This window comes from Molossus molossus, unplaced genomic scaffold (assembly GCF_014108415.1).
Source record: "Molossus molossus isolate mMolMol1 unplaced genomic scaffold, mMolMol1.p scaffold_m16_p_11, whole genome shotgun sequence".
NCBI lineage: Eukaryota > Metazoa > Chordata > Mammalia > Chiroptera > Molossidae > Molossus > Molossus molossus.
The window spans coordinates 23,403,472-23,417,442 of record NW_023425346.1 but is presented as its reverse complement, the minus strand read 5'-3'; the positions used below and the strand labels follow the sequence as shown (position 1 = coordinate 23,417,442).

General features: G+C 37.2%; 1 pseudogene; it reads right to left on the bottom strand.

Moving 5' to 3' along the window:
- The window catches only part of LOC118625593, an 84,689-nt pseudogene extending 80,057 nt beyond the window's left edge, over window positions 1–4,632 (bottom strand).
- Window positions 4,633–13,971: the final 9,339 nt, after the last annotated feature.

Genomic DNA, 13,971 nt, shown 5'->3' with positions numbered 1-13,971 from the left:
ACTTCTGTCATTGGTGGGTAGGTAAACACGGTATCGCGTCCTCCCACAACCACATCAAAGTTACAACTAAACTACGGAAAACCATCATTCAAAACTGCCTGAAATCAAGCTGAATGGAAATCCTACAACTACGGAATTAAAGAAGAAGCTGCATCGAGAGTGGTAAGAGGGGCGGGGGCACGACGGGCTGGTCCCACACCCATGTGTGGTGGATAAAAATCCGGAGGACACCTCCGCTGGGAAGGTTCTCTCTGAGGACTGAGGGGTCCCCATCCCACACCAGATGCCCTGCTCAGGGTTCCAGTGCCAGGAAGAGAATCCCCATCACTTCTGGCTGGAAAAACCAGCAGGAACTGAGACTCAGGGAAGCTGATGTGGCTGAAGCCCCAGGCAGCTCCTTAAAGGGCCCTGCACGGACTTATCGGACTCTCTCCCTCTAAGCTTGGAGGGGAGGCAGCTCGAGGGGTGCCAAATGAAAGAACAGAACAAAACCCCAAGAAAAGAACTAAGCGAAATGGAGATAAGCAACCTAACAGATGCTGAGTTTAAAATACTGCTTATAAGGATGCTCAATGAACTTAGTGAGAAGCTCAGTGAACTTAGTGAGGGCCTCAAGAGCATAAAAAAGGACCAGTCAGAAATGATGGATGCACAGTCAGAAATGAAGAAGGCATTAACTGAAATAAAGAATAATTTACACACATTCAATAGTAGAGTACATAAATCCAAGAAGCAAACCATCGATTTGGAATATAAGGGAGCAAAAAATGCCCAATTAGAACAGCAAAAAGAAAAAAGAATCCAAAAAAAATGAGGATAGTGTAAGGAGCCTCTGAGACAACTTCAAGTGTGCCAACATTCACATCTTGGTGGTCCCAGAAGGAGAAGAGCAAGAACAAGAAATTGAAAACCTGTTTGAAATAATAATGGCAGAAAACTTTCCTAACTTAGTGAAGGAGACAGACATACAAGTCTAGGAAGCACAGAGAGTCCCGAACAAGGTGAACCCCAAGAGGCCCACACCAAGACACATCATCATCAAAATACAAAAGGTTCAAGACAAAGAGAGAATCTTAAAAGCAGCAAGAGACAAGCAGTTAGTTACCTACAAGGGAGTTCCCATAAGGCTGTCAGCTGATTTCTCAAAAGAAACTTTGCAGGCCAGAAGGGAGTGGCAAGAAATATTCAGAGTGATAAAAAGCAAGAACCTACAACCAAGATTACTCTATCCTGCAAAGGTGTCATTTAGAATCAACGGCCATATAAAGACTTCCCCAGACAAGAAAAAGTTAAAGGAGTGCATCACCACCAAACTATTATTATATGAAATGATGAAGGGTCTTTTTGAAGAAAAAGATAAAATATATGAACAAACAAAATGGCAATGAATACATATCTATCGACAATGGAATCTACAAACAAAATGAACAGGCAGAACAGAAACATTCACATAGACACAGAGAACACTTTGTTGGTTGCCAGATGGGAGGGGAGTTGGGGGAATGGGTGAAAAAGGTGAAGGGATTAATAAGTACAAATTGACTGAGAAACCTCAAAAGGAAGGGGGTAGTGGGGTGGGAAGAAATAAACAAAAGAACTTATATGCATAACCAATGGACACAGACAGTAGTGTGGGAAAAGGCGGGAGGGGGGCGGGAGTGGGAGGAGGGGGTTAATGGGGGAAAAATGAGGAACGTCTGTAATATATTCAACAATAAAGATTTAAAAAAAAAAAAAGAATGACAGAAATAATCCTCATTTAAATGAAGTCACACCTTCACCATTAGGGTGTGGCTTGGCCCCCACATGGGAAACAAGGTACATTTTGGAAATCTAGGTAATTTTCCTTTAAGTGAAACCAGGACAGAGATACTTGCACTACAGTCCCGGTAGCAACGCAACCTGGCTGCTCCATTTGCTTTTCACATTCTTTTCTTCATCAGGAGGTCTAAAGACCAGGCCTGCATGTCCCTAAAACCATGATTCCAGCTTCTGAATGCCTTGCAACAAATGCTTAAATAAAAATAAAAATCTAGGGTATCTACCTTGTGGGGGAAAAAAAAAAAGTTTGGACAGATAAAGGAATAAATTTAGATCTAGAAGAAATAATTATTGAACTTAAATGAGTATAATTTCACTAAAATTAGGCCACTTTATAGTTCTATGTAGAATACCATATCACAGTTATAACATCTTATTGTAGATTTCTTCATTGCACTTAGTTCTTAGCCAAGTAAACAGTATATAGTTGCTTTTATTTTCACAACCAAAGGTCCTGTTAAAGTGATAGCTCCAGAACAACAATAGAACATTTGAGACTTGTCATGCCAGTTGGTTAGGACCCTCTGTGCTTTGGATGCCTACGTGATTCCATAGATTTCATTGGACATTAGTACTTTATTGACCCCCTCACCCAAACAAACTCTAAACAGTAAGGCTATAATTTTCTTTCATCCAGTCAATTTTATAGTTATATGTATTGACTGTATCTGCATATATACTTATATATTAAATAGTTATATCTATAAAGTTATTTATATATGTTGTATATATAAGTATGCATATATTTACATATAATTTTCATATGTATATACTTATTTACATACCTATATACACATTTTTATATTTACTATTACATAATTACATTAAATTACCATCCTTTCAATAACAAATTATAAAGCCACTGATTACGCTTCAAGTATTACTCAGATCTTACCAGGTACAAAAAATCTATCTCTTGGATTAAATTGTTGTTTTTTTCCCTGTGTGATAAAATATTTCTATAGAGGAAAATCAGCTCTGTTTCATATTCATTATTACTAGTTTCCTTTACAATGGGCATTTCCTGATGCTGTTTCTGAAATCTAGGGTCTGGATGTCTTAATCACAGATCCATGGAGGAAACAGACATCCAAACTCCTTGATTACTTTGTCTTGAATCCTGGATGCTGCTTCAGACCCTCCTTTTAACCCAAGGCTGTTTTTTGTTTGTTTGTTTGTTTTTTAAGCTTTTAATTATGTACAGTTTTGTAATACAGATTATTAACAAATGCAGAGAACAATGAAAAGGAATACTTAGCCCCTTTTGCCTTGAATCCAGGATTTAGGATGTTGACTCAATATTAAAAGCTGAAGCATGCTATGGGCACCAGGACGTAGGGAATGAGTGGTATTTCCTTCAATTTGGATATCTTGTGAAGTGATATATGTATTCACACAGTGCCGAAAACTTTAGTTATTAGTCTCATTCCTTTACAATCAGAACCCAACTTGACCCCTAAAATGTTTCACTGGATTTGATCCTGTATGACTTTGGATATTTCAAAATTTCAAAACATCTACACCAGATGAAGCTTTGTGATCACAAAGGATATTTAAAAGACTAAGTACTAGTTCTGAAGATCATTCCAAAAGAGAAACTTAAAGTATTTTGCACATTCTTGGTAAAAAAGGTCTATACAACATTATTTTAGATACATAAGTGTTGTCAGCAAGTTACCCTCATAGGCAACCGAGTAGATATCAGCAGCTCAGATTGCCATGCAATCGCCATGTGCTGGAGCACCTTGTGGCAGAACAGACACATCAGGTCACTGACAAGAGTTAAGCGATGCTCAGTAGGCAAGTTTCCTAACTGAAGCTTGCACAGGTTAGGAGCTGGTGAGATCTAAGTGTTGCACACTTCTCTTTGCGAGCTGTGCTGACACCTTCTGGAGGCACTGGGTACTTTTGTCCATAAAGTTCATGCAACTGCTTCACTGATCCTTGCATTCAAAGACTTTGTGCTGGCTCTGTAATATTTTCTGGTAGACAGGCTTTGTATCAAGGTCTTCACTCTGGGAAGACCCACGATATGCTGTAGATTCCACTTCAACTTCAGCAATTCTTGTTTCAGTCGATCCTCTGAACATGATCTCTTCAGCCTCCTGGTAGCACAGCAGGAGCTGATGCCAATGTCTGACATTCTAAGGATACTTTGTTATGTAGTCCTTCATCTCAGCCACGGGTGTTTCCAGAGATGAATCTGATGCTTCCCCTTTTGAATCTTCAAAACATTTCTGTAGAGTCCCATTACTTTCCAGTCTGTCTGCAAAATGTTTTAATTCTTCAGAAAGAGAAGTTGCTTTGGTTTGAAAACTTTCGAGATGGAAGCCCTCACTGTCCTTTTAGGAAAGGTCCAAGTTTCTGAACAGAGAGCTGGACACTGGGAAGCAGGAGAGAGCCAAGCATTTGCTTCTGCTGGGTTGACGCTGATGAATCTGAGCGCTGTGATGTCCTGAAGAAGGCAGGCGGTGGCTTCCAACAGTTTATTTCTTTCATACATGCTTACTGCCAGGATTTCCTCTGTCTTGAATATGGGAAGACTATTCTTGGAGGGACAAATGAAGGGACCTGGACTGAAGTCATTTCTCATGGTTGAGATGACAACATACCCTCTTTTTTTAGGGCTAGAAGAGAGCCAACATGATTTTTTTCCTTTGAAATGCCTTGAGTGATCTCCAGGGAGGCAGACAATTTATTACATCCTTCCACAGGGTTGGAATCTGATTTCAGTTGATGATCAGGAGTCTTAGATATTACTGGTCTTTCTTCTAGCACTTCTATAGCCTCTGATCTGGTCATTGAAGTCATCCTGGGTGCAGAAACCTCAGAGCCAGGTCTGTCCAGCCAGAAGATTTTAGCCCAATGCTTTCTTTTGCATTTCTTCCCCTGCAGGGTTCCTGGCTTATGTCTAGACAAATGCCCAAGTGTGACCACGGATCCAGGCTGAGCTCTTGCTCCCTTTGAAGTGTTATAATTGTAACCCAACAGTCAGTGTGTCTGGGCAGGAAATAAGGGACAAAAAGAGCTGCTCAGTTACTATCTTATTGATGGCGGGGGCATAACAGACTCTACATATTAAGAGAAAATATGAAAACATATAATAAATAATAACATTTACTTTTACCGCCCCCCCAAAAAAAGAAAAAAGTGATACACTCAGTATACAAGAGGAAGGCATATCACCAGATTCTGATATTACCCCAACTTCACGTTCCTAGAAAGTCAATGGGACACTCTCTGAGTGTTCTTAGAGACTTAATCATATTTTCTTCAACTTTTCTCTACTTTTTTTTTTTTTTTTTGGCAAAAAATCAATTTTAATAAGTCATAGAAAGAGCAATAAAAAAGAGGATGTGGCTGTTAGTGGGTTGTCTAAATTGAGCCAAATTGGTTACTTAGATACAGTTTCTACTTACTGTAGTATTGACTGCATTTTCTAGTGTTTTTAAAACCAAGTTTACTTTTATAGGCAAGTTTCTAGATGAACTGTCAATTCACTGACATATGGCATACTTCCAAGAAATAGTTGTTGAAAATACGGAATTCATCATGAGTGGAATTAAACCCTATTTTTGTAATAGCATCCTCTTAATGGTATGCAGAGATTTCCCAGCTACCAACAGGCGTCTCTATCCCTTTCAGATAAAATAGAAGTCCAGTCTGGCAAAATATGAGTTCTCAGAACCTACTTTCCCTCTTTCCTACATTCTCATTTTCCCATAACTTGAGTTAAAATTCTAGACCAGCACAAACTTCCTGTAATAACTTAAGTGGGTTAAAAACTATCCCGGAAAAGCTAAGTAGAACTGAAGACCGAACCTGATTTTATTTGGAAAACTGGTGTTTCAGATGTAAATAAGAGTTCCCAGCGGAGATCATCTTGAACGATCAGAGTAAGCCCTAAATCCGGTGACGAGTGTCTGACTCAGAGGGGGAAAGCACCCAGAGGACAGCCCATGGGAAGACCGAAGCGGACGCTGGAGTGGTGCAGTAACAGCCAAAGACACCTGGAGCCACCAGCAGCTGGAGGAGGTGGAGAACGGAATCTTACAGCCGCTGGAGGCAACCTAGCTCTGACCTGACCTTGATTTTGAACTTTTAGCCTCTAGTACAGCGAGAGAATAGATTTCTGTTGTTTCAGGTTTGTGATAATTTGTTATACAGCACTAGGACACTAATAGAAGGGCTAAGTGGTAAATATTTTAGATTTTATGAGCTATACAGTCTCTATAGCAACTACTCAACTCTACCTTGAAGTGTGAAAACAGCCCTAGGCAGTATACAAACAAATAAGCATGGCTGGGCTCCAACTTTGTGGAAGTTGAATTTTTCTATGTTATTAAACATTCTTCTTTTTATCCTTTTTTTTTATTCCTCACCCAAGGATATTTTTCTATTTATCATTAGATAAAGTGGGAGGGGTAGAGAGAGCAAGAAAGAAATATTAATATGATAGACTGGTTACCTCCTACATGACTGAGGACGAACTGCCACCGAGGTATATGTCCTTGGCTGGAATTGAACCCGTGACTTTTTGGTTCATGGACTGACATTCTAACAGCTGAGCCATACTGGCCAGGGTCTTGTGATCCTTTTTAAAAAATATAAACACTAAAGCCCTGGTCAGTTTGGCTCAGCTGTTAGAGCATTGGCCCGTGGACCAAAGAGTCGCAGGTTCGATTCTGGTCAAAGGCACGCACGTACCTAGGTTTTGGTTCATCCCCAGACCTGGTTGGGGTCCTGCTGGAGGCAACCAGTTGCTGTGTCTCTCTCACATCAATGTTTCTCTCTCTCTCTCCCTCCCTCCCACTCTATCTGAAGATAAATGGAAAAATGTCCTCGGGGGTGGGGATTAAAAAAATTAAAAAAGAAAACATATTTATGTATATAATGTATACATATAATGTAAAACTAAAAATGTAAACACTGTTCTTGGCTCATAGGCCATGTAAAAAGAGACAGCAGGCCAGATTAGGCCTAGGGCTATAATTTGTGGACCCCTGTTCTAGAGTGTAGAAGAATACTGACTATGTAGATGTGATCACATTAGAAATGCAGATTATACCTGCTCTGAAAGCTGATTTGAATGTCTGGTTCCTTTCCTCTTTGGAGATAACCTGTAGGTCTAAATCCAGAAGTAGGTCTAAATTCAATTTCTGGTTGAATCATCCCAAGCAACAGCATATGGACTCCTGATAGCACCTGAGAGTAGGAAGATCTCAGCCAGTATGATAAACCCTGAGACCAGCTGCTAGTTTCTATCAGCTCACACCAAACTCGTATCATTTCCTTGCTAATGACTTGAAACAAGTCTTTGAGACCTTTCTTACATATTAAAAGCAAACAAGTTTCTCCCTGGCCGGTTTGGCTCAGCGGTTAGAATGTCGGCCTGTGGTCCAGAGAGACCCGGGTTCGGTTCCCGTTGGGGGCACGTGCCTCAGTTGCAGTTTGTCCTCATCCCTGGTTGGGTTGTGCAGGTGGCAGCCACTCGGTGTGTCCCTTTCACATCGATGTCTCTCTCTCTCTCTCTCTCTCTCATCCTCTCTCTCCCTCCCACTCTATCTGAACAAAAACTGGAAAAAAAAAAACATCCTCGGGTGAGGATTAAAAGTAAATAAATAAATAAAAGGAAACAAGTTTATATATATATATATATATGTATATATATATATATATGTATATAAGTATATATACTTGTGTGTGTGTTGGTGCCAATGCCTAGGCCCCAGCTTAGAGATTTTGAGTTTACTATTCTGGCTGAACCCTTAGGCATTGAAAATGTTAAGCTCTTTTTACTTAAAAATGATTAGATCAGTCTAATGCTGAGAAGCATTCGTTTCCAGAGATCCTAAACGTGGGAGTCCCACCCTTGACATGAGCTCCATGTGTGTGGGTGCAGAACAATGTGATCCCATGACCCTCGAGGTCCTAACACTGCCCATCAGTTTACCACCACGATGTCTTTCCAGTTTTCTGAAGCAGAAAAGTCACAATTGTCAGAGCCTGACCCACTGTTGAAAACATGAAATCAGCTATGTAAATTGGGAATTACAAGATGCCATGGGTTTTTTCTAGTGACAATACAGAAGTTACAAACTTTTTATCAGAGTTGAAAAGTCAAATAAAGACATAGTCGGAGTGGTAAATGATGTAGAGATTACAATACCTCCTTCAAGAAACGTTTTCCTCTCCCAACCTGTTAGTCAAAGTCTGCTCAGGCTCTCTCATCCACCCACCAGCCACTCTCACTGTGTTCAAGGGAAGCTTAGTAAGAATCAGATAAGATATTTGATGCCACTCTCTCAGCAAGCACAGTTTTCAAAGCTGTTCAGTTTGATCATTTTTTCTTCCTATTTCCTCTCTCTCTCTTTTCTGGTTCTCTCTACCTATCTCCCAGTGCCAATTTCTGTTAGCCTTCTTTGGGAAGCATTCTTGACAAGCATGGTGATGGAAAATAGCTTTGAATAAAACATTCATTCTGTATCTCAGACTATGAACCTGATGCCCTCAAGATCACTGTTGTCATCATTCTACAGGAGGGAAATGAATAGAATTGGATATAAACAGCTTAAGTAAGTCACTTCTATTTTATGCAAATATTTAAACATATAAAATTTAACCATAAACATTTTGTTATTATCAGGTATCTTTTTGATCCCATAACCTTTGTGCTAAATTTGTATCTCTTCTTCAAATTTATCTAAGAGGCTTTTGCTAAAAAAAAAAAAAGCACACCCAAACCAAACCATGTCTACTGAAAATGTTTTATTTCTACAAGTGATTTAAATGGATGCATCTAATAGTTACTAATATTGTAGTTGTCACAAGCCAAAATAATAGTAGTAGCAATAATAGTAACAATAAAAGAAACATCAGTAAAAAGAATGATCTTCTGATACCTGGTCCCCTCTCTGTGACCATTTTACAACCACTGGCTTCATTAGTAACATCAAATGCAACAAGTAGAACAGAATTCTAGACATATTATCAATATATTTTATCAATAAAATGTATCTATTGATTTCTTTATGACATATGCCATGTTTTAGTGATAATAATTTATCATTTCAAATAAGCTTTGTAAATGTATTCAGAATTTACTGACACATATATTTTTTCTCTTTCACCAAAACTAGCTGTAGAAGTAAGAGGAAATATTGCAATAACAGGAATAGACAAGTAGCTATTTTCCAGTGTCTATAATAGTGCATCTATTTTATATTATTTTCAAGGACAAGAGTTATGCTGCTTTTATGTGTTTGTTGTTGTTGTTGTTGTTGTTGTTGTTTTTTCTCAAAGCTTAGAAAATAGAGATTGAATCATCCCAAGAAACAGAAAAGTGTTGACAGACGAGAGATTTTGGAATTTGAAACCCATGGATTCAAAATGCTGCCTCACCACTCTTGTTCTTTTTTAATCTAGGAGATATTATCTAACTTATCTGAGTATGCATTTTCTCTGTAAAGTAAGTTCACCCCCACCTTGGGTACTTGTTGGAATTTATAAGAAAGAAAATGACATGCTGTTTATTGTTTTGGGTACAGAGTAAGTAGGCCATTAAAAATCTGATAGCTAATATCATTCTCCTAATTTCCACAGAGTGCACGTCTGGGCTTGGTAGCAGTGATTAATTTTGTCCCATCTATTATTCACATTGTTTACCAACAAAGAAAAAAGTAATTATACTCTTTCACAACATGCATTTCTTTCTCTCAAAAGTGGAAAAAATATATATAACTGTACTTAAAAAGAAAAAGAAAAAAAGCCAGAAGAAAGCTGGCCAGGTGGCCCAGTTGTTTGGAGCATCCTCTTGTACATCACAAGGTGGCAGATTCGATTCCGAGTTAGGGCACATGCCTTGGTTGTAGGTTGAATGCCCTAGTTGGGGTGTGGAGGGGAGGCAACTGATTGACATTTCTCTCTCACATCAATGTTTCCCTCTCTCATTTTCCCTCTAATATATATATATATCTCCTCAAGTGAGAATTAAAAAAGAAAATCAGGAGATAAAATGAGTATCTAACAAAGAAAGAAAGAAAAGACACAAATTTCTAATAGCAGAAATAAAAGAGGAGCCATCACTGCTGATCTTATAGATATTAAAAAAACAATAAAGGAATATTATGAAAATTTATACCCTAAATTTGACAACTTGAATAAAATAGTTCTATTTCATGAAAGACGCGATCTACCAAAACTCAAGCAAAAAGAAACAGACAATCTGAATAGGACCATGTTTATTAGGGAAACTAAATAATCAACTAGAGGGAATACTTTCTAACTCATTTTATGAAACCAACATTATCTTATTATCACAAGAAGATAAAGACATACCATAAAGGAAATCTAAAGACAGGAAATCTAATATTTCTCATGAACATAGGTACAAAATTCTTTACCAACATAATGGACAGCATATTCAACAATGTATAAAAGGAATTATAGACCATGAACAAGTGGGATTATCTCATGTATACAAGGTCGGTTCAACATTTGAAAATCAACTAGCATAAATCATCATATGAACAGACTAAAGAAAATTATATCATTAGAGGTAGAAAAAGCACTTGACAAAATCCAACACCCATATCTAGTAAGAACTCTCGACAAACTAGACATTGAGGAAAACTTTCTCAACTTCATAAAGAATAGCTCTAAAAAATCTATAGCTAATATTTTACTGAGTAGTGAGATACTAGATGCTTTCCCCCCGAGTTTAGAAACAAGACAAAGATGTACCTTCTTATACTCTTATTCAACATTGAATATTATAGCAAATGCAATAAGCAAGAAAAAGAAATAAAAGACATACAGATTGAGAAGGAAATAAACCTGTCTTTTTTCACAGTCAACATGATTATCTATGTAGAAAATTCTAAAGAATTAACAAAAAACTCCAGATACTAGTAGGTGAGTATAGCAATGTTATAAGATCCAAAGTTATACAAAAGTCAATCACTTTCTTTCTTTTTTTTTTAATCTTCAACCGAGGACATTTTTCCATTTTTTGTTCAGACAGAGTGGGCGGGATAGAGAGGAAGAGGGAGAGAGAGAGAGAAACATTGACGTGAAAGGGACACATCGAGTGGTTGCCACCCGCATGACCAACCAGGGCTGGGGACAAACTGCAACTGAGGTACGTGCCCTTAGCGGGAACTGAACCCAATCTCTCTTGACCACAGGCAGGCGCTCTAACCGGCAAGGGCTCAATCATTTCTTATATATCATCAATAAATAAGTAGAAACTGAAATAAAAAACATGTTACCATTTACATTAGCACCCCCAAAATAAAATATTTAGTTATAAGTCTAACAAAACATGTTTAAGATCTATATGATAAAAACTACAACACTCTAATAAAAGAAATCAAATAACTAGATAAATGGAGAGATATTTCATGTTCATGAATAGGAAGTCTTGATATTGTCAATACATCAACTCTTCCCAGCTTGATTTATAGGTTCAATGCAATTTTATTCCAAATCCCACCAAATTATATTGTTGATATTGATTAATTCTAAAGTTCATGTGAAGAAGGCAAAAGATCCAAAATTGCCAATGTAAGCTGAATAACTTGAAGTTAAGGTTTACTGTGAAGCTAATCAAGCCAATCTTGAAGTAATCAAGATAATGTGGTATTGGCAAAAGAATAAACAAATAAATAAGTGGAACAGAATAGAGAGCTCAGATATAGACCCACACACAAAAAAGTCAACTGATCTTTGTCAAAGAAGCAAAGACAATTTAATAGAAAAAGGATATTCTCCTTTTTTTTTCAAATACTGCTGGAAAAATTGGTCATCTTCACACACAGAAAAATGAATCTAGACGTAGAACTTAATTTTCTTCAAAAAACAAAAACTAAAAATAGATTGTAGACCTAAATGTAAAACACAAACTATAGAAATTTTACAAGATAACAGGGAAAATTCTAGGTAAAATTAGGTTTGACCATGACTTTTTAGATACAACAAATAAAATAAAGCATGATCCATAAATGAAGTAATAGATAAATTGCTTTTTATTAAAATTAAAACTTCTGTTCAGCAAAAGTCATGGTTCAGACAAGGAAAAGATAAGCCAAAGACTGGGGGGAAATATTTGCAAAACATATTTTTAATAAAGAACTTATACCCAAAATACACATATAAATCTTAAAAATACACATATAAATCTTAAAATTGAAAAATATTAAAATACACATATAAAGCTTAAAATTAAAAGAAACAAATACCTGAATTAAATTGAGCATATGATATGTAACCAAAGAATATATACAGATAACAAATAACTATGTTCAAAGATGCTCAACAGCATTTGTCATTTGGGAACTGCAACTTAAACAGCATTGAGATACCACTACGCACCTTTGAAAACTGATAAATAAGTAAGTAAAATATCTGACAATAAAAATGTTGACGAAGATGTGGGTTAATGGAAACTATATTCTTTGTTGTGGGGAATACAATTGGAGCAGCCACTTCCGATGAGTTTGTCAGTTTCTTATAGAATTAAACAATATGATCCAGCAACATATTCCTTGATATTTACCAAATGAGTCAGAGTTTTGGCACACAAATGCCTGTACGTGGATGTTTATAGCAGCTTTATTTATAGATTCTAAAAGTTGTAAGCAACCAAGATGTTTTTTCCCAAAGGGCAAATAAACTGCGGTACATTCATATAATGGCATATTATTCAGCAATAAAAATAAATGATCTGTTAGGCCATCTATGAAAAGACATGGAGAAAACTTGAACGTATTTTGCTAAGTCAGTGAAAGAAGCCAGTAAAAATACTACATACTATATGATTCCACTTTTATAATATTTTGGAAAAGGCAAAACTATAGAGACAGTAGAGATCAGTGTTTTTCAAGGGTTTGGGGAAGGGCTGTGGGGAAGAATAGGTAAAGAGGATTTGTAGGGTAGAGAAACTACTCTGCGTGACACTGTAGGATAGATGTGACACTATGCATTGGTCAAAGCCCGTGGCATTGTATAAGACAGAGTGAATGCTAATAAACTTTATGGACTTTAATCAATAATAATGTATTAATATTGGTTTATCAATTGTAGCAAAAAGAAACCATGTGAGGGGAGAGGAAATATGGGAACTACCTATTTGGTCAATTTTTTATGAAGATAAAACTTCTCTAAAAATAATAGCTATTAATTAAAAAAATAACAAAAATGAAAAAAAAAAAACAAAATCATGGGGCTCAAGTTTTGTTGTTATTAATCCTCACCTGAGGCTATTTTCCATTGATTTTTTTATATAGAGTGGAAGGGAGGGGGAGAGAGAGACACACACACATGGATCCTACAGGATTGAACCTACAACCCAGGTATGGGGCTTTGATCTGGAATCGAACCTGCGAATCTTCACGGTCTGTGGGCCGACACTCGAACTGCTGAGCTAAACCTGCCAGGGCTCTAGTTGTTAACATATCCTACCCTTGTTTTTTTTTGAAGACATGACTTCCTCATCATGATATTCATTTACCAGTTAATCAATAAATAGTCTGATGTTACACTCATCAGAAGAGCATAACTTAATGGGAAACCAATAATTTGAGGTCAGTAGAGTATGCAAGGATTCTAACACAAAAAAAATAAATTATAAGCTTTTAATTTTTTGTGTGGTTCCTGCCATAAGAGAATTTTCATTAAAATATATATATATATATTTAAAATCTATTAAGGCAAAGAAATGATTTCAAATCCACGGTAGCTGGAAATTAGGGTGAAATTACCGGTGGCAGGACTGGCTCAAAGACAAACTCTGTTGTAGACGGAAAGTGAACCGCAGTGTCGTGCACCTCTGAGCTGGAAACCGTGGAGACCTTAGAGAGAGGGTGCAGTGCATATTGTGAGTTTCCGTATTTTCCTGAGGATACCCCTATCAGGCTGATACAAAATTTAATTCAATGAGCATTGTTACAAGATTCAAAATAAATGTGTATGCCCATAAAAATGCACATACCTAGAGAGACTATTTGCTTTTCAAAATGACCCAGCCTAGTAAGCATGTCTCTGGAAAATAGTAACAATTTGATATAAGCCTTATGCACCACCCTTTATTGTTCCCTGAGGCATGAGAACAATTGTCAGGTTGGAGACCTTGCCACAATGCCCTGAGTGGCA